Source organism: Ceratotherium simum, chromosome 25 (genome assembly GCF_057802395.1).
Source record: "Ceratotherium simum simum isolate JZ-2026a chromosome 25, ASM5780239v1, whole genome shotgun sequence".
Classification (NCBI taxonomy): domain Eukaryota; kingdom Metazoa; phylum Chordata; class Mammalia; order Perissodactyla; family Rhinocerotidae; genus Ceratotherium; species Ceratotherium simum.
The window spans coordinates 26,964,560-26,992,002 of record NC_141924.1 but is presented as its reverse complement, the minus strand read 5'-3'; the positions used below and the strand labels follow the sequence as shown (position 1 = coordinate 26,992,002).

General features: G+C 41.2%; 1 pseudogene; it reads right to left on the bottom strand.

The window, feature by feature from the left end:
* Positions 1-25,449, bottom strand: part of LOC147913760 (uncharacterized protein C3orf20-like) — a 43,983-nt pseudogene extending 18,534 nt beyond the window's left edge.
* Between the last annotated feature and the right edge of the window lie 1,994 nt (positions 25,450-27,443).

The following is a 27,443-nucleotide window of genomic DNA, read 5'->3' as shown; positions in this document are numbered from 1 at the left end:
TGTAGCTCTTCTATGTGGGATGCCTCCTCAGCATGGCCTGATGAGCCGTGAGTAGGTCCACGCCCAGGATCCAAACCAGTGAACCCCAGGCCATCGAAGTGGAACGTGCTAGCTTAACCGCTACGCCACCAGGCCAGTCCCCACTTTAGCCATTTTTAAGTGTACAGTTTGGTGGGATTAAGTACATTAACACTGTTATGCAAGCGTCACTATTATCCATTTCCAGAACTTTTTCATCATCCCAAACTGAAACTCTGTACCCTTTGAACAAGAATTCTGCATTTTCCCCTCAGGCTAGCCCCTGGTAACTACTGTTCTATTTTCTGTGTCTATGTATTTGACTATTCTACGTACCTCATATAAGTGGAATCATACTGTATTTGTGCTTTTGTGCCTCACTTATTTCACAGCATAAAGTCTTTAGGGTTCATCCATGTTACAGCATGTATCAGAATTTCATTCCTTTTTAAGGCTGAATAATATTTCATTGTATAGATATACCTCACTTTGTCTATCCCTTCATCCATTGATGGACATTTGGGTTGTTTCCACCTTTTACCTTTTGTGAATAATGCTGCTATGAAGCAAATAACTGTTCAAGTCCCTTCTTTCAATTCTTTTGGTTCTGTACCCAGAAGTGGAGTTGCTGGATCATATGTTTAATTTTTTGAGGAATCACCATACTGTTTTCCATAGCGGCTGCATCACTTTATATTCCTGCTCCTTATTTTTCTTAATGTGCAGTAGAAAAAGTGTTGGATTGGAAGTTGCCAACCCAACCCCAGGACCGATTAGCTGTGTAATCTGGGGTAAGCCCCTTCACCACTCAAACTCAGCTTTCCCGGTCAAGAAGAGATAAACAACCTTTGGCTTGCTGACCTCACAGAATTGTTATAACAATTTAACAAAATGAGATACACGGACTGCTTTATAAATTGAAACATTATTTATTTATTTATTTATTTTTTGTGAGGAAGATCAGCCCTGAGCTAACATCCATGCTAATCCTCCTCTGTTTTTTGCTGAGGAAGACTGGCCCTGAGCTAACATCTATTGCCAATCCTCCTCCTTTTTTTTTCCCCCAAAGCCCCAGTAGATAGTTGTATGTCACAGTTGCACATCCTTCTAGTTGCTGTATGTGGGACGCGGCCTCAGCATGGCGGGAGAAGCGGTGCGTCGGTGCGCGCCCGGGATCCGAACCTGGGCCGCCAGTAGCGGAGCGTGTGCACTTAACCGCTAAGCCACAGGGCAGCCCTGAAACATTATTTAATGGAAGTTATTATTAGTCGTTTGTACTAAATTTGAGTCAAATCCAATGTCAAAGGAAAAAACCATGAGGTATTAGGAAGGAAAGGGCTCATTAAAGAAATTTAATATCTGACAAAGACTTTGATCTAAAGGTCTCTTTTTCTAAAACCTAAGCAGTTTGACCCTAAACAAAGAACACTGTTCCTCAGTGCAAGTGCGAAGTTCCAGCCAGCTTGGGAGAAGCTGAGAAAAGGGCAAACCAGCTCTTTAGGAAGCGGCAGTGGGGCAGTCAGCTGTTTCAGTATGAAGCTCTGCAATTCAATGTTTTATTAGAAGCATTTAGAACTCTGCTTATGATTCTCTATAAACACTTCATTCCTGGGACAATGTGGCTTATTCCCTTTGACTGATGATAAGAGTTGCTGAAATATGTCCAACAAATTTCTTTGCCTTAATTAAATCATAGGCTTAGTTTTACTTGCATAGATTAAACAGTGGTCTCTAGGAAATGAAAGCTACATGCTGGCTTTTGGAAAAAGTTAGGGATGCCCTTTTGATTTTGGATCCTAAATATTAAGTTTACTCTTTCATCACAAATCAACTATACAAATACTGATTTTGTAGCTACTGTAAAGTATACAACAAAGTAAGGGCTGAGTCCCTGCCCCTAATGTGATCAAAGTCAGAAGCAAGGATCTTGGGGCCAGCCTGGTTGCGTAGCGGTTAGGTTCGTGTGTTCCACTTCGATGGCCTGGGGTTCACGGGTTTGGATCCTGGGCACGGACCTGCTCAGCAAGCCATGCTGAGGCAGCGTCCCACATAGAGGAACTAGAAGGACCTGCAACTAGAATATATACAATTGTGTACCGGGGTCTTTGGGAGAAAAATGAAAAAGAGGAAGATTGGCAACAGATGTTAGCTCAGAGCCAATTTTCCTCAAAAAAAAAAAAAAAAAAAGAAGCAAGGATCTTGAGAGATTAATACAGTGTTGCTGAACTTTATAACTAATGACAGAATAGAATTATTTTCACTCTTTATTTACATATACAAATCTATTGTACATAAAGGGCATCTCCCTTAAAGATTTTTCTTATTTTAAAATCCTTTTTTTGTGTGAGGATGATTGGCCCCTGAGCTAACATCTGTTGCCAATCTTCTTCTTTTTGCTGAGGAAGATTAGCCCTGAGGTAATATCTGTACCCATCTTCCTCTATTTTGTATGTGGGACACCACCACAGCATGGCTTGATGAGCAGTGTGTAGGTCCACACCTGGGATCTGAACCTGTGAACCCTGGGCTGCCGAAGCAGAGTGTGTGAACTTAACCACTATGCCACCGGGCTGGCTCCAAGATTTTTCTTATTTTAAATGCACTTAAAGTTCTTCTGCCAGCTCTTTCTTGTGCCCATCCTAAATAGTATCCCATTTTTAAGAACATTAAAGGCCTAGGATATTTTTATGATGTGATGCTCAGCTATTTGACTATTAAACAGAAAAGGTTATCAGGCCTAGAGAGTATCTAGTCATACTGGCCAGGAAAAGGACTCTCCTCCTTGGCTCCAAAGTCCTATGGTGGGAACAGAGATGCAAAATCAGTGCTTTCTGAATCTGGCACTAAGGAAGGGGAAGGAGACGGCCAGGATCATAAGGTTAAGGTGAGACTGAAGCAGAGGGAGAGTGAATCCTGGGAAGAAAAATAATTGTCAAGAGAAATGGGCCCAGAGAATAGAAAGAAAGCACCCAATCAGGGTAGGAATTCCTTCTGAGATATCCCCTAAAAAATTATATTGTAGTTTCTGAAAAGGAGAATATCACTGCTTTGCAAGGCTATACATTCCAACATTAGACAGCTCTAACTTTTTAAATGTTCTTCTTTAAAATAATATCTAGCAATAAAAGATGTGTTAAATAGTAAATCATGGTATAGCCACATAATGGAATATTATTCAGCCAATATAAAGGATGCTGCTGTAAAAGAATGTAGAAACAATACTTAGTGATATAGGAAAATGCTTATAATATATTGTCATATGTATCTCAAGACTCTGATTTGGGGTGTGTGTGTGTGTCTGTGTATCTATCCCATTCTGTTTTTTAGTTTTGCTTTCATTGTGACTCACTGGTGAAGAAGCCAGACACATGGGAGATGTCCAGGTTGGATTTGCTTCCCAGGAGAATCCACTCTGCTCTAGTAAGTCCCAGAAAGTTCTCAACTTCCCCTGCCCAGAGCCTCCTCCCATAAATCCTTTTACTCTCTCTGCTGATAAAATGGTTGACCCCTGCTGGGTAGAGACTACCAAAACTCTGACAAAATATCCGTAATATGCACTGAAGAGAATATTAAAATGCTTATGGTTACAGTTTGCCCTAAGTAGCCCTGGCTGTCTGGGTGTGGTGATAAGGCCCAGAAAGCCCTTGAAGTGTCCAAAGAGCAGAGACAGGGAAGTCACTTACAGCTCAAGGGCTTCACATTCTGGCTTCTACGGCCCTTTTTTCGTGTTGCTCAATGTCTGTGTGAGTTCCAGGGCATGAGAGCCCCATCTGTGTGCAGCCAGACAACCTATTTGTATTTCTAACCCTCACTTGAGGTTCTTGGAACTCAAGTAGAACTCCCTCAGAAAATACTACTGCAGTTTTAGTGTATTTTTAAATATCAACCCTCCCCAGACCTTTGTTATGTTAAGTATAATAAAATATAAATGTGCTAACTTATCAGCACAAATAGATCAGACCAAATAATACCAAATAAAGAAAAAAGAAAAAAATTTTTTTAGATACTAAAAAAGTTTTGTAGTATAATTTCTTAGATGGATAATTCTATTTTATTCTCTCAACCTGATCAAAAAGAATTTGGAACAGAGTCCCACATTAAGATGACTTTATTGCTCACTATATAAAGAAGAGTACCAATATTTTGAATCATTATCCTTTCCATTTTGGGGAGGGGGAGTGGAGGAAAACAAAAAAATTGCCCAAGCCAACCCTTTTAAAGCATCTTGAAGCAAACACTCAACTCACTTTCTGTCTTGTCCTTTTAAAATGGGGGTATGGTTGGTTCCATCACTCCCTCTCCCCTACTGCATTAGCATAACACACCTCCATCATTTCCACTGATCACATCCAATCTTACTACAGTAGCTGTTCTTGCTTATCTGTTTCTCCTCTTGAAGACAAGGGATCACGTTAGAACAGATAGAATAATGTAAAGCCATAACCTGGCAATTTGGAAATAACATTCTACAGAGACAATCTTGTCCTCTTCGGAGCACCTGCCATACACTAGCACATTTGTATAAGAACGGACACTCTGGTTAAAGAATCCATCCATCCCAATACATCTAAGTAAACCACTGAAATGAATTTTCAGCTGAGTTTTCACAATGCTCTTTGCAAGCTTTTTGTCTTCGTTAGATTATCAGGAAAATACAGGTTAATTTATTATGGACAATCACATTCACTCTCTGTAGCGCTTTGCCCAAAGAAACCCAGCCCAACACGGTAACATCAGAAAATTCTTCACCTCACATTTTCCCTTGAAAGATAAAGAAAACAATCATTCTGCCTCTCTCCGGGAAGAAAGGCGGAGCCATTCCCCAAGGCCCTCAGAAAGCCATCTGGCTGCAATCCTTCCCGGAGTTTTCTGGCCCAGGGACAAAAGCACATTTAAATCAGATGGATCAACACTGTCACCCAGCGGACAGACAGCTAGGCAGGCTGAGGCCTTAGCCTTGCTCTTGGCTTGAGAGCCAGACAATGACAGCCAGCGTTGGAATATGAACCCGTTTGTTTTAGGTGATCACAAATGATTGTTAATATTCTCTTTCAGGGAACTGAGAGGCCCTCAGCGGACAAGCCTTTGATTTGGATGTCACAGATGAGTGCAACTTAAGCAGGACATACATTTTCATTGTGCTGATGCTTTTTTTTTTTAAACCTTCAGTAAATTTATAGGAAGCACAGACTATAAACCAACCAAGCAAGTCTGCCAAGACTCGCAGGAGCAAATAGGCTTGTGGGAGCAGGGTGATATTTGATCACCTGCCAGGTACTGTGGGACGACTTCCTACCACAGAATGAGACTCATTGTTCATTGTTCAGAGTGACAGTGGATGTGTATTTTGAAAATTGAAAATAGGTTTTTTGCGGCATATGCGGGTCGAAACCTGAGGAAGTTATTCCCTTTACTGTCGTGAAATCAGCGGATGAGCTATTCTTGCTTTCCCGATTTTAAATATATCTCAAAAGACATGTATGGATGCAGCCTCTGCCCCGTCTCATTTGTTCTGAGTCTCTCTCTCTTGTCTAGCCTGTCATTTGACACTTGCAACAAACCGGCTTACTTTTTATATTAAGGTGAGAGGCTCTTTGCCTTAAGCCTTTCTTGCTAAATGTACCTTGAAATTAGTTGCTTCTCCCCAGCTGGAACTCATCAACAAGCTGAAAGCGCTCATCTGGTGTCACCTTACACTTCTTAAGAATGTCTGAAGTTGTGGGGGCTCAGACTCCACCTTGTAGGAGCTCTTGTGGAGTCTCGATTAAAAGCAAAGTCTCTGTGTATTGTGAGAAAATCTGAGTTTGAGTCCTGACCCCTCCACCTGCTAGCTCCACCTCCACCCTTCCTCCTCTGTTACCAGGGATAATATTAGCACCTACCTCCCGGGTTGCTGTGGAGATTTGGACAAGAGAATACATATGAAGAACAGCACAGGCCTGGGCATATAACAAGAGCTCAATAAATACCAGTGTTAGCATGATCGTCATTATTATAATGCCAGCAGTCACACTTATTATTCCTAAAATGCAACTTATTATAAAGTACCTCTAGACTAGCAGATGAATCATGTGTTTTTTTTTTTTTTTTAAGCTAGAAAGGTCCTGAGAGATCATCCAGTCCATTGCTTCTCATTAAAATCATCCAGAGAAGCTTTGAAAACACATTGATTGGGGGGAGGGGGAATTGGAGGAAGGTGGTCAAAACATACAAACTTCTAGTTATAAGATAAATAAGTACTTGGGTTGTAATGTACAACATGACGACTATAGTTAACACTGCTGTATGATATATAGGAAAGTTGTTAAGAGAGTAAATCCTAAGAGTTCTCATCACAAGGAGAAAATTTTTTTCCTTTTTTCTTTTCTTTTTATTGATCGATATGAGAAGATGGATGTTAGCTGAACCTATTGTGATCATTGTTTCACAATATATGTAAATCAAACCATCATGCTGTACGCCTTAACCTTATACAGTGATGTATGTCAATTATTTCTCAATAAAACTGAAAAAAAATTGATATCCCAAATAGTGGGACAAAAGAATGCTTACTGTATGAATCCTTTTAGATGAAATTCTAGAAAAGGCAAACCTAATCTATAGTGCAAGAAAGCAGATCAGTGATTGCCCTGGGATGAGGTTAGAAGGACTGACAGCTCAAGGGCTGAAGGAAACTTTTTAGGGCGATGGCAATGTTTTCTCTCTTGATTGTGGAGGTGGTTGCATGAGTATATACATTTGTCAAAAATCGTCGGAACTGTACAAAGTGAGTGCATTGTATTGTACGCGAAATATGTCATAATGAAGTTAATGTGAAGAGAATACTGATGCTGAGTCTCACCCACAGAAATTCTGATTTAATTGTTCTTGGGTGAGGCCCAGAAATCATTTTTTCATGCATCTAAGGCATCAGCCAGGGTTGAGAGCCACTGACCTAATCCAATCCTCTCTGCTTCGAGATGAGCTTAGCCCACACATATATAGCTGGTTATAGTGGAAAGTGAGGACTAAAAACCAGGTCTCCAGGTTCCTTGTCCTCATGCCTTTACCTTCACTAATAACATTCCTTCTCCCTAACTGCTTTCTCCTTCTTCTTCTTACCTCTCGGTATAAAAATCCCACCCACCTTTAGGGCCCAGCTCACATATCATACTTCTCAGGAAGTCTCAGACTGCAACTCTCCCCCCGGACCAGGCGCTCATTGGCAGGAGGGACTGTGGCTATTTTTCTGGATCCTCAGTACCCAATAACGTGCTTCACACAGAGCAGACATTCAATACACGTTTGTTGAACTGAAAAATTGGTGGAAGGGAATTAACATTTATTAAGTGCCCACGATGTGCCAGGAATTGAAACAAGCACTTTATGCACATTATCTCACTGAATTTTTACAATGTTATGAGTTGGTTATCATTTTCCCCTTTTGTAAGGGAGGAAACAAGCTCAGAGAGGCTTAGTAATTTGCTCAAGGTCACACAGCAAGTAAGTAGTAGAACCAGAGTTTGGACTCAGGTCTGTTTGTTTTCAAAGTTCATACTTTCTCTACCATAGCAGGCTGTCTCACTTATGGTAGTTATTCTATTTGGTCTTAAATTATGGACTTTATGTATCCTATCTCCTCAATTAGGTTATAAGCTTCTTAAATGCAAGAATTAAATTTTAGCATTTATAATCCCATATCAACTCATGAGATGGATGATTTGACCACCTCAGTGTTAACAGAGTATCCAATTTTTAACTTCCCTAGAGTGACCCTAAGGATAATCAGTTACCAGAAGAGCTGCAGTTATAACCTGCAGTTATAAGAAGACCTGTAGTCAAGGAGGTACCACAGAAGGTTGTGATTCGAGCTGATCTATTTCTGCATTCTCTCGAGACTTTTGTGCACTCTATGAATGATCTCTAAGTCCCGCAAGCATCATACACAACAGTCGGTTAAAAGAGTCATATATCTCAAAGCACATACCAAAAAAATTCCTGGAATGACATTATGCCTTTGAACTAGAAGTGGACAATTACCACCAGTAAATTTAGATGCAGAGATGATGCTGTATTTGAGCAATTGAAAGGAATCCAAAGGATGCTGAAAAAAAGAAAAAGTTGTAAAGACATTAAATCCCAGGTAACAAATCTTTTGCTCCCTTCAGCAGTATTTCTATCTTTGAGCCAAAAATTCTAGACTCTATCTTCACCACTGTGTTAGAAATGCCTTCATAAACTTACCAAAGACCTCTGTATTGCCATGGCCAGTGGACATTTTCATGTTTCTTATATTTCTTGACTTCTTTATGGCATTTGAAATTATTGACCATTCCCTCCTTCTCAAACTCTCTCCTGAGCCTCTGTGGCCCCACTCTTGTCTGTTTTCTTCCTATTTTTTTATGTCTTCCATCCTAATCTTTGTCATGCACAACTTTTTCTCTACTTGATCTCTAAATATCTAAAATCTCCAGTCTTGCCTTCTGCCATTCACTCTCCTCACATACTCCTTGGGTAACCCATAATTTTAACTACTATTTATGCCTACCAAATGTATTCCAAAGCTAGTGCTCTTCTCTGAGTAACAGATGTGTAGGTTGAATTGCCTACTTCTTGATGTATCCATTTTAATGTCACTCAGGTACCTCCAACTCAACATGCCCAATCTGAATTTTTCATCTTTTTCTTCAAACATTCTTATGGTGGATTAAAGACATCTATAAATTCTTTGCCACTCCACCCATCAAGAGATGGGGGTCTGTTTCCACTCCCCTTGAGTCTAGGCTGGCTCTGTGACAGGCTTTGACCAATAGCTTACTGTGTAACTTCTGAGGCCAGGCCTTAAGAGATCTCCAGATTCCCTATTCACATTTTGGAACATTCCTTCTCAAAACACAGATACCAAGTTGTGAGGAAACCTGAACAGCCACTTGGAAAGGCCCTCAGGAGGAGAACAGAGACCCCCGGTCGACAGCAATAACTGAGTTCCCAAACGGCAGCAGCACCACCTGCCAACCATGTGAATGAGATTATTCTTGAATCCGGCAGCTACACCCAAACTGCCGCTGCCAATGTGACATGAAGCACAGTCAAGCCAGGACTTCTAAGTCCTGAGCAGGGTCATGAGCAGACGTGTTTTTTGTTTTAAGATTGTAAGTTTTGGGGTGGTTTGTTGTGTAGTAATAGATAACAGACATTTCTCATCCTCCTCCTTCTGAATTCCCTATCTCAAAAAATGGTACTGCCATTCTTCTCATTGTCTAAAAGAGAAGCTAGGAGACTTCTTAAACTTTTCCTTCACTCAACATATCAAATCTTATAGTCTCACTTCTAACTATCACTCAGACTCAGCACCTTTTCCATTCCCACTGTCACTGCCTGATCTTTTCTCACCTGGTTAAATGCAATAACAGGTCTCTCTGTCACTCTGACCTTTTCTGGATCATTCTGTCAAAAAAATCCTTCTACAATACAAAATCTCTTCATATCACTTCTCTGCTAAAAATCCTTTAATGAATCATCTTACTTTTCAAGGAGAGTTCGAATTCCTTATCAAACCTCATAATCAGGCTTCCATGAACTTCTCTAGCTGCTAGCTCCCTCAACACGCAACCCCCAGTACTGATTTACAACCTGTCTCCCGATTATCCAACATGCCTTCCAAATTGCAATTTGCAGGAAATGTTCATCTAGTTAATTCTTTTTTTTTTTTTTTTTTGAGGAAGACCAGCCCTGAGCTAACATCTATTGCCAATCCTCCTCCTTTTTTTTCCCCCTTTTTCTCCCCAAAGCCCCAGTAGATAGTTGTATGTTATAGTTGCATATCCTTCTAGTTGCTGTATGTGGGACGCCGCCTCAGCATGGCCTGACAAGCAGTGCCTCGGTGCACGCCTGGGATCCGAACCCGGGCTGCCAGTAGTGGAGCACACGCACTCAACCGCTAAGCCACGGGGCCGGCCCCTCACCTAGTTAATTCTTACTGGTCCTATAAGACGCTTCTTGTCTGAATGCTCTGTGCTTACTTTTGACCCTCCACTCATTTCACCAAGTCATGATTGTCTGTTCTCTGGATTGTCTTTTCCATAAGGACAAGTTCAGAGTCTAGTGCAAGTTCCCATCACACTCCCCAGCATGTTGTGGGAGCTCAGTAAACGTTTAGTATCTGAATTAATGAATATATAGAACTGTGCTATCAAAAATGCTTCTTGGACTGAGCATCCTCAAGGAGCTATTACTAGTATTTGGGGCTCATTTTCTCCTTGTTAAAAGGGTTCAGCCAAGCATGCCTCCTTTCTCAGCTGTAGTGGCCTCCACAATTCCTGCTGAGCATACATACGAAGCCCCTTCCATACCTCCTGTCTCCACATGCCCAAGGGCACATTCCTAAAGTGCTGGAAATGAACCATTCCTCCCAATCCATTCACCTCATTGGACTCCACTCGTGTCCTCCTTAGCCACTGATTTTCCTACTCCACTCTGCTATGTGGCAGAGAGTGGTGCTTAAGAGTATGGTCCTTAAGTAAGACTGCCTGGCCTGAACCTCAGCCTTACCACGTCCTAACTGGGTAACCTTGGACGAGGGACCTAACCATCCTGTGTCTCAGTTATTGACCTCTGCTCAGTGGACTCATATGCAGAGAGCCAGCCATTTAGGGTTCTTTTGAGAATTAAATGATGTTCCAGGTAAACAGTGTTTGCAACACAGTGAGCACTCAATAAATATTTGCCCTCTTGATCTTATTCTGACTTTGCCATTTCGATCAGTTCAACAAACATTTACTGAGTGTCTATTAGATGCCAGGCATAGGGTGGAGAGCAGGTAGTGTCTGCACCGAGGATATCAGAGCCCTTGGGATTTGACGCACATTGTTGTCATTTCAATGAGAACTTGAACTTCTTTTGACTGTGGTCCCACTCTGTCATCCACTCAGCTTGTCTATCTCTTTGGGGGAGACCTAGCTCAGTTCACAAGCCCATGGTCCCAGAGTACCTCCCACGAGACCAAGAAAGAATTAGCAGTGACCATACACCCCCATATCTGGCCCTTGGGCTGAAGAATCATTCACTCATTCATTGGTTCATTTATTCATTTAAGAAATATGTTTTAAATGTTAACCATGTACTAGGCCCAATTATAGGCACTGGGGCTCTAACGGTAAATAAGACATGGTCCTGCCATCAATAAGATTCCAGTCTATGGGCAGAGAAATCCAGTTTCCGGGCAGGCCGGGAGGATGGGGCTGCTACTCCCAGAACCTGAGTTCCCTGTGCTCCCAGAACCACCACACACCCTCTGTGGCTCAGGCCACCCTTTTAGGAGCTTTGGCTACACCCTTGATGCTTCCGCCAGAGTATCCAGTGAATTCTCACTGCTATCCAGCTTCCAAGTACAGCAGAACACTTGCAGCATCACGCAGGCCTCATGGTTTCCTGATTGAGTGGAATGAAAGAGTCTGGCCAGGTAACACTTTGGAAGGACGCTGGAGTTCTTGGGTAGCTTTCTGTGTTTTATAACCGTCTCCATTCTTACTTGTATTCTCTTTAGGGTCTCTGATATAAGATTGTTCTCTTCCTTTTTATGATCTAAAAAAGAATCTACTTTTTGGAAGCCTAGGGTACTCAGCCAATTATGCCTAGATTTCTCTTTCTTCACCATTCAGATTTACAAAATGACATGTCACCTCCCTGCAAGGTTGCTATCAACTTTGTGGGACAAAATAATATTTCCTCAGTCAAAATTTACATTTTAAATTTGTTTGTTTGTTTATACTCTGCCTTTTTATCAAAGGACATGTGGTAGTTTATAGGAAGTAAGTATAGTACAAGAGAAAATTATAGATTAAAAAAATTATGATGAGAAAATGTCAATATAAACGGAAGCTTTAGATTCGAAAGAAGAAATGGATTTCAGATAAGTGGTCCATAACTTCTTACTCTATTATTATAATTCAGTCACTAAAACAGGCAAGTGAAAAGAGAAATCCAGTTGGGCACCAAAAATCTCATTACCAGGGAAAAAGAAACATACCAGGTCCTCATGGGAAGTAAAGCTTTTCTAGCTCCTCATTCAGAAAGACAATTTTCACATTGGGCTTAATATAAGGGACACCAGGCCTGCAGCAAATAATGTAACAGCCCTCAAAAGAAGCTCAGGGCATATTTAGAGCAACGTCCTAAAATGCAACTCACTGAAAGCAGTTCTTCTGCTGTCACATGAGTCAACCTCATGAAAAACAAGACCTGGGTTCTTTGAAGTATCCCCTGAGGCCAATACTGGAGTTGGGACAGGGAACTGAACAGGCAGGTTGGAAAGAGCCCCAGTGGGAGTGGGCCCTCAATGTCATGCTGAGGAACTTGGACTTGGCCCTAAGGGAAGTCCTTAGAGAGTTTTAAGCAGGAAAATGAGGCTGAAGTCATGTTCACATATTAAAAAGAACACCCTGCAATGTGTAGGAAATAGCAGAGGCACCAAGACTAAAAGCAGGAAAACTGGTTAGAGAGAGTGTTGGAGAAAATCAGGTGGGAGGTGATGAAGGCCAGAAATAAGCAGAAGCAGTGGGATTTAAAAGAAGGGACAAATAGAAGAAAATGTCACGGTGATAGAACTAATAAGATTTAGAGACTTGTTAAATGTGTTGAGGGTAAAGGCTATCATGTAGAAGAGATTTCATGAGTGCCTAATCAGATCACCTGGTAGTGGCTGCTTGGAGTACAATCAGAAACAAGAGTTTAGGGCCCAGTCCAGGCTCAGTTGACAAGAATGATGGATTAGTAATGTCTGTCATGGATGCAGAATGGGAGGATGTTGACATGACTGATATTTACCACTCCTATTCTCTGGCAGAAGAAGCATAAAAATGTACTATGCCAGTGTCTTGAAATGTGCATGCTGTGTGATTCCATGTATATGAAGATCCAGAACAGACAAAACTAATTTGTGGTGATAGAAGTCAGAATAGTGGTTACCTGGGGGGAGGTCGATGGGTGGATTATTGACTGAGAAGAGGCAAGAGGGAGATTTTTGGGCCTAGAAATATTCTATATCTTGATCTGGGTGGTGTTTATATAGGCGTATACATACGTAAAATTTCATTAAGCTATCAACCCTTAAGATTTCTTATCTTTATTATATGAAAGTCATACGTCAAGAAAAGAAGTGGGGGGAAAAATTCCTTCCATGAGCCTTTGTGTGGCTGAGGAAATGTATTAAGATATAACATGCAAGTAAACATTATTTCACAATTTGTCTTTATACACACAACACTCACCTGAATGCAAAGCATGCTTCTAGATCTGTTCAGTTCCCTATACACTTTGGACACTGTTTTTATCGTCTTGTCCTTTTCCTTAGCTGAGAACATGTAGACTATAATGATCTGTTCCGTAGGGGATAGTTGGTTGCTTATAACATGGTCATACTCCAGGTCTGTCACGTCAGGGATGCTGTAAGAGCTTCATTGGCATGTGTCTGCTTCCTTCCCACACAACGTCCTCCTTAGGACCACAGGACAAGCCAGCTGGGAAGCAAAACTTGCATCCTTGCTCTTAAGGGGAAGGGGAAGCCTAGACGCGTAATGGTAGAAATCACGTTTAAAGAACTGAAAGGACAGAAAAAACATCACTTTAAAAAGTACCAAAGTGGCTACTTTGGTAAAGCATGGCAATTTAATTCTGGACAGAGTTTTATTTGCCAACACACTGAAGTACTTGTCAATACACTAATAGAGTTAAATGTAGGCTTTTTCAGCTATAGCGGCAAATGTGGCTCTGAAACAAACGTAAGCTGTGTGTTCAGAAGACTAATTAATCCAAATGATTGCAGATAATTGACCAGTAAAAATGATACTAGAGTGTTAACTGCAGTTTAACAAATGCAAGAAGAATAAATCAAGGCTGGTCTGTAAGATACTTACTTTATTCTTTCCTACAGATGGGAAACTGAGGCTCCGGAAATTCAATAATTTGACCAAAAACATGCAGGTAGTAAATGACAGAGCTAGAATTTGAATCCACGTGTATTTTTTTCTATTATAGTACTCCTGTCTCACTGACTCCTGAAGATGAAATACCTATAGCATACTTCTGAGTTGGTTTATGTCTATTAATAGATGGGATAAGACAGTAATCCAATAGCCAGAATGGAAATCAGAATGCTAAATTCGGATCTGTTGTCTGTCACTTACTCTCAGTGTGACTGTAAATCTTCTGACATCCTTGTGCCTCAGTATTAACATCTGTAATGTAGGGGTAAGTCCAAGTTTCCACAAAACTTCCAGGGAGGTTATGAGGCTTATAAAACCAAATTTCATGAATTTTAATTATGCTTAAAGAATTTTTAAGAGATGCTGAAATTTGTTAAAAAATAAAATATTTTAAGTTCCTTAAAACTGGCATTCCTGGGTGGCTAGAACACAATGTTTTATTATTATTAAACTATTGAACGTTGGCTTCATTTTCTTTACCCTGAACCTGAGGAACTTAGTAAATGTGATAAAAGCCCCGTTATGTTTGTTGAAGTCATGTTTTTGAAATGTCTTGATGCTTCTCCTCGGTAGAAACACGTTTCTACAAAATGATGATTATATATTTACTTGTCATAAGAAAACCCACACATGCAAATATAATACATTATATCACTACTTGCCTTAATGCCCCACCTATTTTCAACGTCTTTTTTCCCCCTCTGTCTCAGCATAATGTGTAGTAGTGAATTTAGATACTACAGGCCAACTTAGCAATGGATATTCTTTTATAGAAAGGGAGGCAAATAATTTCAATAGAATATTGTTGCTCTGAAATGTTCAGAATCTGATCAGTTCTGTGTTCATTATAGCAAAAGTTTACATCTCTGTGTGTCAGTGTGTGTGTGTGTGTGTGTAGTGGAATAGTTCACACGTTAAAAAAATCTGAAGAATAATAAAACAAACACCCTTGTACATACCACACAATTTTATCAAATCTTAATATTTCACTACATTTGCTATATACATATATTTTTTTCATTATTATAATTTCGGATGCAACTGAAATCCCCAAGGAGTCCTGCCTGATTTCACTCAACTTTTTACCCTGATTTTGGTGTATGCCATGCTCATGTATGTTATGTAAATATATCATAACCCATCAGGGTTAGGGTTTTTAGTTGCAAGCAACAGAAACAAATTCTGGCTAATTTAAGGAAACAAACAAAAACAAAGGACTTGATTAAAGAACTCAGAAGGTGTTTGGAAAGGTGGAGGAATCAGGTTGGCAGCCTCCACTGCCAGGGAAAATGTCCAATGAGGACGCCACAGCCAGGGCTGCTGAGCGGACTCTACAGCTTCTGCTACTGATCCTGCTGACGCGGGACACTGCTGTGAGAACCACTGCCACTGCAGCCTTCAGAAGCCACATGGAGCTGCTGCCCCTCTCTGCCTAGGGGGTCTGGGCAGCCCCTGCAGCTGCGTGAAAGCCTGGGGCAGGCTCGTGGGATTGGTGGAGCCTGGACCACCCACCTGGGCCCTAGCTGCAGCGGAGACTGGGAAAGCAAGAATCCGGCATTTTTGTTATCTATAGTGGAAGTGCACTCTGCCTCAGCAGGTAGAGGAGTCCCCAAACATAGAAAGTATGTTCAGATGCTGGATGATCAAACAGCAGTTGTCCACAACAATTGATACATTCTCCTGTTAATGGTCATTTAGGTAGTTTCCAGTTTTTCACTATTGCAAACTGCTGCAATGACATTTTTGTACATTTCCTTTTTTTGTATGTGACTTTTATTTTAATGTAGCTAAACTTATCAACCCTTTCCTTTATGTGTGTGAGTTTTGTGTGTGTTTGGTTTAAGAATTTATTTTCTACCTCTAGGTGATAAAAATATTCTTATGTTTTCTTCTAAATGTTTTATTATTTGGCTTTTCATATTTAATCTACCTGGAGTTTATGATGTGAAGTAGGAATCTAATATAGATAGATGATAGATAGATAGATTGATAGATAGATAGATAGATAGATAGACAGATAGATAGATAATAGGTGGTAGATAGATAACCAGTTGTCCCACCGCCATTGATTAAATAATCCATTCTTTCCCCACTGGTTTGTAATGCTATCTCTGTTGCATATCTAGTTTCCATATGTGTATGGGTGTGGTTGGGGATCTCTATTCTGTTCCATTAGTCTAACTAGTCTGGTGCCAATACCACAATATCTTAGAATAACTTCATAAAAGGTCTTGAAATCTGGTAGGGCAAATCCTCCTATTTTGTTTTTCTTCTTCAAATGTATTAATGCTGTTTCTAGAGTCAGCTATCTTATACCCCAAAGAGCGCAATGATCAAAAAAAGAACTTTTGGCGTGTATGGTTTGGTATACAATATGAGCCATAAAGAGTAGCAAGAGAGTTAACGATACCACCTTTGCCAGTGGCTGGACAGCAGCAGGGAGCCCTGAGAGCAGGAGGCAGTGGGTTATCATCAAAGAAATCGATGTGTTTGGAATTAAGTCTCTGATCTCCAACTTGTAAAGAACAGGTTGCTAGAAGTCCCAGCCTCAGTGACACTCCCTTGATTTCCTGAGACCACTTATTCCTCCCTCCTCACCTTTGCCTTCCCAGGGGCCTATCACTGGTGAACACAGAGCATAGCAGCATCAGGGTCCCTGGAGAGGCATTCTGAGCATCCCTGAGTAATTCCAGTGTGTCAGCTAGTGTGCTGTGAAATCATTAAAAGTCAGTTTTCAGGCTACAACTCTCTATATAGATTTCTGCTCAAGAAGGCATTTTAAGTTCTTGCCTTGAGCATCCCCTCCAACCTCCCGCCTCAAATATATTGCAATGAGGTAAAATAGAAAATTAAGCAATTTAAAGGACAAAGCTGCACTCCAAACCAATGTGAATATCTCTGCGGATAGAAACTCAATGTTAGTGGGGCTAAAGCCATAAGCTTGCTTGGCTCCAGGGCTAGAAGCAGCAAAAGTAGACAAGAATTTGGCTCTTGTGGGAAAACAGAATAAAATAAAATTCTCCTCTCAAGGCAGGGTGGTATGGTGTTGGGAAACGTTCCCTGGCTCACTTTTGAAGCCAAGGACAAGGGAAGGGCTTCCACCACTCTTTGTATGAGGCTGGAGCAGCTGTCTACTCCTGCTTGACACCATGGCTCATAGGATGCTCCATGCTCAGGCAGGAGTGAAAACACAGACACAGCCTCCCAACCAGGACTCAGCCAAACTGCTTGCTGGCCTGGAGACTGGGTCTGCAACATTTTTAATATTCGTGGGGCAGGACATCCACCCCACAACTACTGGACCTAGTTCTGAAGTGAGGCCTCAGGGTTCTGGGTGATGGCAACTGAAAAACCACCAGACAGGGAGGGGTAAGCAGACACAGACAGACACACACACACACACCACACCCCACAGAAAGAGGAAAACCTTCCACGCAAGATGAGCCTAGAATCCCAAACTCCAAAACACATCAAGAAAGCTAATTCTTACACAATCCATAAAATCAATAGTCAAAAGATGAATTCAATCTAGAGAAAATAAAAATAGAGAAAATCTAAAAGGTACCTGAAAACAAGTATGTTTAGAATCCTTAAGGTGAATAATGATGAAATAAATAACTAAAAGAAAAAAGAATTAAAAGACTTTTAGTTAAAATATGGTGAATTGAACACTCAGGTTTACTTCAACTCTGCTAAAACCTTACTGAAAAGACTGTAAAAGGATAACTAAGGTAAAAACCTATAAGGCCTATTTTAGCACATGTTATATTAACTAGAATGCTTTTCTTTGGCTGCAAGTAACAGAAAATGCAGTTCAAACTGGCTTAATAAGGATATTTACTGGCTCCTGCAATTGGAAGTCTGGAGGTAGGGCTTCAGGAGAGGCATCACCCAGGGGCTCCATCTCTGTCTCTCTCATTCTCTATGTGTCATCTTCATCTGTGGGCAGGTAACAGATGCTAGAATAGTTCTAGGCCTCACGTCTACTTAGAACAAACACCAAGGAAGAGAGGGGGCTTTCGTCCCAAGCATTCCAAATAAAAAGCCTGGGATTAACTGTGTCTGGCGTCACCTCCCTCCCCCACCTCGACACATGTGAATGGCTATGGCCAGATAAATGAAAAACTCCAATTGTCTTAAACCGTCCACGGCCCATCCCTGGAGTGTGGAGTGGGGTCAGCTGCCCCTGAGGCACCTGGGCTGTGGAAGGGACAGGTGAACACCAAAGTTTTTGGGGTCCTATTGGGAAGGGTGAAGATGGAATTGACTCCTGGTACTCAGCTAAAAAACTGTTTACAGTGTCTGCCATCAATGTTATTATTTAAAATGTGCACTTTCTGCAAAAATTAGAAACAAAGTATAAAAAGTTAGGGGGGGCTGGCCCGGTGGCATAGTGGTAAAGTTCGTGCACTCGGGGTTCGCGGGTTCGGATCCCAGGCACAGACCTGTGCGCCACTCATGAAGCCATGCTGTGGCAGGTGTCCCACATGTAAGGTAGAGGAAGATGGGCACAGATGTTAGCCCAGGGCAGATCTTCCTCAGCAAAAAGAGGAGGATTGGCAACAGATGTTATCTCAGGGCTAATCTTCCTCACCAAAAAAAAAAAAAAAAAAAAGAAAAAGAAAAAAACAGCTTATGGAAAGGACATATTAACACCAGCACACCTGTGAATTGTCATTCATATAGACCACTACAGTAGGTAAAACTCTGTGGGACACTGCTTATGTGTTCCCTAGCACTGGGGCTGATATCGTTTCTTTTGTCAAATAGCACTTATGTAGGCGGTGGTCAAAGTAAGTTCTGGAACTGAATACCCATTTTACTTTATAGCCTTAGCAGTATTCTGTACAAAATACTGCACTATGTTGCACAAACACTACTTGTTTTTCTCCATTCACATTTTATGAGTAGAATCTGGGCTTTTAAAATTCTGTTCTTATTCTCTGAAGTGTTTCCATACTTCCCTGATAAAATGGATGGTTCTGTAGATGAGAGGATAGTTAAACTTGCTCCTGTAGTTCAACCCCATCAATGGTGACTGTAAACCACTACAAAGAATGTGGCAACTTGCTTGTGCCTAAAAGGAGAAATTGGAACTATAATGTGTAGTATGTGGGGACTTCATAGGTTTATTAATTCAACTATAGGTAAACCTCAATGTGTTTGTGCTTCTGTTCATTACTTTCAGCATTTCAAGACATCCAAACATTACTATACTACCAACATTCCCCTGTGTGTTAACTTCTGCATGGGAAAACTTAACAGTTACTGAACTTTATAAATATATGATCTTTAAAAATTTAGGTGGATACTTTTTTGTCTATTTACTACTCTTCTAAGCTTTATTCAATAAACTTGCATTTTGAGGGTTGCATTGGCAATTTGAACTTCAAATGTGCATTCGTGATAGAAGGTGCTGATTATTGGAGGGAATTGGAAAGACAAAATTACCATGAGGAGGGTCCATAGACCATGTGCTACAAAGAAATCAGATCAGCTGTCTAAGAATTGGGTCTGAGGGCTAGTTAAAATAGAAATAAACTTTTTAAAAAGTTAGGGAAGGGGCCGATCCCGTGGCTTAGCGGTTAAGTGCACGCGCTCCGCTGCTGGAGGCCTGGGTTCGGATCCCGGGCGCGCACCGATGCACCGCTTGTCAGGCCATGTTGTGGCGGCATCCCACATACAGCAACTAGAAGGTATGTGCAACTATGACTTACAACTATCTACTGGAGCTTTGGGGAAAAAAAGGAGGAGGATTGGCAATAGATGTTAGCTCAGAGCCGGTCTTCCTCAGCAAAAAGAGAAGGATTGGCATGGATGTTAGCTCAGGGCTGATCTTTCTCACCAAAAAAAAAAAAAAGTTAGGGAAATTACCAAGTCTCTCAATATACCCACGGTATAGAGAGCCAATCTGAATGTCTCGAGCACACAATAAAACTGCATATATCTCTCACAGACAGGCTGACTATAACATTAATGCCTTGCATTGGGGAGTTATAGGGTGGTAGACACAGTGCTAAAAACTTGACATGCTTTGTCCCATTTAATTCTTTCACCGTCTTGTGAAGTAGGTATCATCATCCCCATTCTCCAGACAAAGAAACAGAAGCTTAGAGAAATACACGATTGCTGAAGTTCTTATAGCCATTATGATCTGCAGTGTGTTATCAGGACCTTATACCGTTGTCCCTCTACCAGGTGTCAGCTTGTCCTCCATGCACAGGATTTGGCTGGAGATTGAACTAGAGCATGGAATCCGCATGGAGGAGCGATTGCACATAAGATGGGTTTTCCTACATATGGTTATTCTTAATTCATGGGCTAGGTGAATACTGGATTAGGTGAGTACTAGGTTAGGTGAAGCCTTTATGCTTTTTTATTTCAAGATTTAGAGTCCAACTCTAGACTTAAAAGTTTCAGTTAGGTTTTTGCAGAAATAAATGAAGCCCTATTGAATTGACATTAATCTCTTCAGATGTCAGTACAACTTGTGTAGCTGAGCCATAAAAATAATTCTACATTTAAATGTGAAATGATTGGGTTTTGACTTAGATCAAATTTGAAAGTCTGAATAAACATTTTAGAGCCTGCTTGCTTCATCATTGTAGATTTTAAAGGATTTGGTTATTGTTTTTTTTTTTTTAAAGGTTTATTTATTTATTTATTTTTTCCGCAAAGCCCCAGTAGATAGTTGTATGTCATAGTTGCACATCCTTCTAGCTGCTGCATGTGGGACTCGGACTCAGCATGGCCGGAGAAGTGGTGCGTCGGTGCGCACCAGGGATCCGAACCCAGGCCGCCAGTAGCGGAGCGCGCGCACTCAACCGCTGAGCCACGGGGCCAGCCCAAGGATTTGATTATTGTTATTTGCACCCAGTTCTGGCCTGGGGTCAAGGCCCTCCATGATGTGGCCCCAACCCTGCCTATCCTGTCTTCCACACCCTAAGCATCAGCAAAGCCAAACTGCTCAGCATTTCTCTGAGTTGCCCGCGCCATCCCTCCTACAGGCCTTTGCACAAATCCCTGCTCTGCTTCCCACTAGCTGTGTCTTGGAGGTGGGGAGGGCAATGGGTGTTAATTATAGTTACCCCTTAGGTGTGTCGTAAACATTAAATGAAATTCTGTAAGTATAGTGGTTAGCATGGTGCCTAGTGTATGGTAAGTGCCCAGGAAATGTTAGCCATTCCTGTTATTATTAGTATTGTCACTGTTCTTGTTACACATCCCTCCCCCTGGAGTACCCCTCCTTCCCTACCTGCATATCCAAATTCTCCCCATCACTCAAAATCCTACTCAAACCCTCCCGAAAAAAATCCTTTCTAAAAAAATCTCTCCTTCCACAAAACTTCTTTAGCATTCTATCTGTACTGCTCCAATAGCACTTTCTTTCTTCTTTGTTGTTTTTTTTCTTTTTTTTTTTGGTGAGGAAGATTAGCCCTGAGCTAACATCTGTTGCCAATCCTCTTCTTTTTGCTGAGGAAGATTGGCCCTATGCTAACATCCGTGCCCATCTTCCTCTACTTTATGTGTGGGACACCACCTCAGCATGGCTTGATAAGCGGTGCGTATGTCTGTGCCTGGGATCCAAACCTGTGAACCACAGGCCGCCGAAGCAGAGCGCACGAACTTAACCACTACGCCACCAGTCTGGCCCACTTTCTTCCTTATTGTCCGTTGATTAATGGTATACATTCTTATCTTTCTCTGCAGACCTGAAGCCCTTGGAGGACAGAGACGAAGTCTGTACTTTTGCTGTGTCTACATGCCTGCAGGTGGCAGATGACAATTATTGGTTGAATGAATTCATTCCACGGCCAGGTGTGTCTGGTAGCACCGCTTGTTTAGTGGCGTTAGTGAAGTCTGCTGACAATGCTTCAAATACAGGAAATATTTCCCTCATGGCATTTACCACTTTTCTTTAAATTTATTGTCTTCACCAAATGTTCCTGAAGCAATATTAGGACTGGGAGCATCAGGGATTCTCAGCTCCTGGGGGTCTTGGCAGATGTCTGCCCAGCTGGTTTGCAGTATGTGTGATGGGAGGGGGCAAGGCTTCTCCTGTGGCTTCCAAATGCTGCCACCCAGTGTAGATTCCAGTGTTGAGACCATCCGGCTCTTCCAGTGACCGCACCCCTCCCCCGTGCCACCTATATAGACCTGGAGAAAGATGACACCAGAGCCTTCTCTGCCTGAGGAAGGAAGCATCCCTGCTTGGCAGCTAGTCCCAGAGACACAAATGTGTAGAGAACTTGGCTTTTTATGCTGACGAAGAAAACAAGGACACATTTCTTTCAGGAGAATTGCACCAGAAGGCAGGGGAATCAGTAACTCCCGGCCCTCCTTTATCATCACCAAACATAGAGTCAGGAATTTTAGGCATAGGGTCAGATTTTAAAGATATGTTCACTGAAGAGGTGAAAACAAACTGAGCCTTGATTCCTGATTGATTTGAATTCCTCTGCTAAACGGGCAGCCTCTTAGGAAGCAGGGTGGAGAGAGCTCAAGTGCTTGAATCTTAGGCATGTAAATTTGTCCCAGTTTTAGGAAAGATTTTTCACTAATAGCACGTAAGTGTTCACAACTTAACCCAGCCTGTTTAGAAAGAACACTGGTGTGAAGCAACTCAACAGCAGGCTTTGCTCAGCTTTGGTAGGTGGACTGAATGAGACACCCATCTAAAACTCTTTCATACATAAGCTGGACTATGAATTATTGAGACAAATGAGGCTGGTTAATCGAAGGACCTATTACTGGCTGGGGTCTTCTGGATGTGATGGAGAGAGGTGCAGGCTTAAAGAAACCCTTCAGTTTTAGGAAGGTATTTCGGTATCAAAGATACTCCTTACTCTCATCTTTTTACTTTGCATTCTGTTTCAGAGGAAATTTTGCTGATAAGACTTTTTGTTTCCTAACCACTTTTTGTGGAAACTTGGGTATTTTGCAAATATGCCGGGATTCTGTTCCTGAAACGTAAACAGAATATACTTCACGGCAAACTCTGAGTGGACCAAGGTCTCTGTAGGCTGAGCCGTATGGGTTAAGCTGGGTGCAATAATCTGGACTCTCCTTCACCCATTTACAGAAGTGCCTTTCTGTTGGTTCTTTTATTTCAAATGTACTTCTTGGTCTGCTCAGAGAATACATAGCATCTACGCAATGAACAAGGAAAACTTCTAGGCTATCAACAAATCTTTTTTTTTTTTTTTAAGATTTTATTTATTTTTATTTTTTCCCCCCAAAGCCCCATTGGATAGTTGTGTGTCATAGCTGCACATCCTTCTAGTTGCTGTATGTGGGACTCGGCCTCAGGATGAACGGAGAAGTGGTGCCTCGATGCGCACCCGGGATCCGAACCCGGGCCACCAGCATCGCAGCGCGCGCACTTAACCACCAAGCCACAGGGCTGTCCCAACAAATCTAATCCATAGGAGTTTGACTGTCTGTGCTTACCTTGTGCCAGGTAATGTGTCAAGCATTTTAAATACATTATCCCATTGAATTAAGTACCCTCATGAGGTGAGTACTCTTAATTTTATGATATCACAGAAAAGTCCAAGTTCACCCAGCTAGAAGGAGACAGAACCAGGCTTTGAAAATCTCTATTTGATTCGGAAGATTGCACTTTTACAGCATGCTACGGACCACTGCTTCCCAAATTTTTTCCATCAAATAGAAAATTGTAGACTATAAATCCCGATCCATATGGATTCTTATTAATTTATTTATTTTTTGTGAGGAAGATCAGCCCTGAGCTAACATCCATGCCAATCCACCTCTTTTTTGCTGAGGAAGACTGGCCCTGAGCTAACATCCGTGTCCATCCTCCTCCACTTTATGTGGGACGACACCACAGCATGGCCTGACAAGCGGTGCGTCCGTGCATCCCAACCTGGGCCGCCAGCAGCGGAGCACGTGTACTTAACTGCTACACCCCGGGGCCGGCACCCATATAGATTCTTATCATAGAAAATATGATATAAGAAAGGAAAATATGATGTATTTGTATGGCACATTGTGGTAAATTTACTAGGCTACTTGCAGGTGGAATCAACTATCCCAGGGGCTCGATCATCCCCAGCCCAACCAGGCTGCCCCGAGGGCTGAAGATTTCTGTTTTTCAGTTTCCGTGTAAAACATTTGTGGTACATCCTTTGGGAAGCTCAGCTATATACCATAGTAGGTAGCAAATTACCTCCTCAAATGGAGAAGCTTGCTTTTTGGATTTAGCATACAGTTGATGCTCATTATTCGCAGACTCCGTATTTGTAAATTTGCCTACTTGCTAAAATTTATTTGTAACCTCAAAGCAACATTTGGAACACTTTCACGGTCATTTGCAGACTTGTAGAGTGGTGAAAAATTTATGTTACATGGTGCATGTTCCCAGTTGAGTTTGAACAAGGCGACACTCTGCCTTCTTGCTTCCACTCTCATACTGTAAACAAGTGTCCTTTACATGGTCTATTCAGTGCCATATTTTTTTGCATTTTTGCACTTTTTGCTGGTGATTTTGCTGTTTAAAATGGCCTGCGAGCTTAGTACTGAAGTGCTGCCTGGTGTTCCAAAGCACAAGAAGGTTGTGATGTGCCTTATGGAGAAAATATATGTGTTAGATAAGCTAAGTTCAGGCACGAGTTATAGTGCTGTTGGCCATGAGTTCAATGTGATATATCAACAATATACATTAAATGAAGTGTCTTTAGACAGAAACACACATAAAACAAGGTTACATAGTGACTGGTTGACGAAAATAGTGTGACCAGAGGCTCTCAGGAGCCTTACCCTGTATTTCCCCTAGGAGCAAGTGTTCTATATTCACTACTTGAGTGTTTGCACAGATTTTATAGAACCTACCATCCTTGAAGAATGAGAACCAGCTGTGTTATATTACCATTGATGAACTGAAACTGTGCTAGGCCCTGTAATCAAACACCAGCTGTGAGCTGACATTGCAACAGCATGTTCTAACGTGAGGACATTGGCCCCTTCTCAACACAGCAAACGAACAAAGAACATTAGCAGGGACTGAGGTTTTGCTTTGGAGACTGAAGGGTGGTGGCTGAGGGTAAGAGTATTTTCTGACCCAAAAAATGAACATGAAAGCATCTCCCTTTGTGAAAACACAGAAGTGGCCAATTAGATTCTCTTCTCCAAAAAGAGAAAGGAAATAATATTAAGATCGTCTCCTTCTATTTTCCTGCTATGGCCAATCATCTGGATCCATGATAAGAATCTATATGTATAGAGCTTTACAGTTTACAAACTCAGCATCTCAGGAACCTTGGAAGGAAGAGGCATTTAAATGTTGGTCCTCTGGAAGTCTGAATGATAGGAACGATTATGTGGAGGACCACAATGGATTCCATAACTGACCCAATGCAAATCTGTAGTGGTCCAGCCAGTGAAGGAGGTTGTGCTTAACCTTTCTCTGCAGGCTTCTTAATTTAATAACTGTTGCAGTGTCAGACATAGGTTAAACTTGAAGGCTTCAAAACACAATATACTATTGTAATATTATATATTGTATAATATACAATTACAATTGCATATTGTATTATATATATAATTAGAGAGAGAGAGAGAGACTATTTGCTATATGATTATCAAACATCAATGCATTCATTTACTCATTCATTCATTCAGTAGGTCAACCAACAAATGTTTATCGAGTACCATTTATGGGCCAGGCATTGTGCCAGAAACTAGGACTAAAGATGGATATAAAAGTCACGTTCCCTTGTGAATGTACTTAATGCCACTGAATTATACATTTAAAAATGGTTAAAATAGGGGCCAGCCCGGTGGCATAGCAGTTAAGTGCGTGTGCTCCGCTGCTGTGGCCCGGGGTTCGCAGGTTCGGATCCCAGGCACGCACTGACACATCACTTGTCAAGCCATGCTGTGGCGGTGTCTCATATAAAGTAGAAGAAGATGGGCACGGATGTCAGCCCAGGGCCAGTCTTCCTCAGCAAAAAGAGGAGGATTGGCGTTGGATGTTAGCTCAGGGCTGATCTTCCTCACACACACACATAAAAAAGGTTAAAATCATAAATTGTATGTTATGTATATTTTACCACAACAAAAAGTAGGGGAAGAAAAAGCACTGTTCCCTATGTCAAGGAGCTCACAGTCAGTGGAAGAACTAGATGGGTAAACATTATGATATAGCACAAGGACTATGTTATTTATAAGCACACAGTGTTACGAGAGCAAAAATAGAAAATTTAACGTTTGTAATGTTGAGTTTCTATTTAGCAGAAGAAAGTTGCAAAGAAGTACATCATGAGGACATTAGACTTTAAAATGTATAGTTATTGTGAGCAGTATGTGTGATCTTTTCACAGTATATTGGGTATAAAGAGCAGTTACTTAGGCTTGAATGAGTTTATGTGACTAGGAAAATTGTTGATAATTCGGTTTTATGTATAGTCATTAAGTATATGTAATTATATGGACATTTCCATATAAAACATATGCGTAACTGTATACTTAACTCATTATCCAGGTGTCATTTGCATAATTTTAGTGTGTTACCACAGATCCTGATGAAGATATGAGAGAACTGCAGAACCCAGGAAGAATGTGAAGAAAGCACAGAACTCAATGACCCAGGAAGAGATTAATGAAGCAGATGATGGGAGGTTTTGAGGAATTTGGTCTACAGAAATCAGGCAATAAAAGTTAAGATTTTAACTTGAACTTGGGAAAAATCAACCCTCTCTGAAGGGCATGGACTTGAACTCCCTAGTCATAATGACTCTAAAAAGCACTCAGAGAACCCATCTGAGATGTTGATAAAAATCGTCCGAAAACGTATGTCTTAGGTCCTGAGTCTCAGCCTCAAAATCTGGGGGCTAAATAACCCCTGGAAAAGTTTAGAATTTAAATAGAGAGCTGAAGTAAATTAATCTGAGTTTAATTAAAGTTTAAAGTATCAAAACTTTAATGTGTATGAATGAATTTTGAATCATTGGAATAATCCTGTGTATTTGTTATATTTGAAATATTAAAGAGATTTTGGTAAATTAGAGAATCTCAGAGATTATCCTTAGGCTTTCAATTTAAATTGAGTCAACTGATTTTAGACTTGTGATTATTAAGTTTAAAAGTTTAAGATAATTTGATTAAGTTCAAAAATATAATTGGAATATTTAAGAGAATTTGAAATTCTCCTCCCCCATTTGTTTATCCATCCATTTATTTGCTTTACAAAATTTAAGAACTCGAGAATAGGATTTTGCTTGTTAGGGTTATAAATATGCATTTGAGGTACTTTAAGTGGAGCAAAATATATTAAAAATATAAATGCATTTTAAAATATATAGGGATGGGCCGGCCCCGTGGCTTAGCGGTGAAGTGCACGTGCTCCGCTGCTGGCGGCCTGGGTTCGGATCCCGGGCGCGCACTGATGCACCGCTTCTCCGGCCATGCTGAGGCCGCGTCCCACATACAGCGACTGGAAGG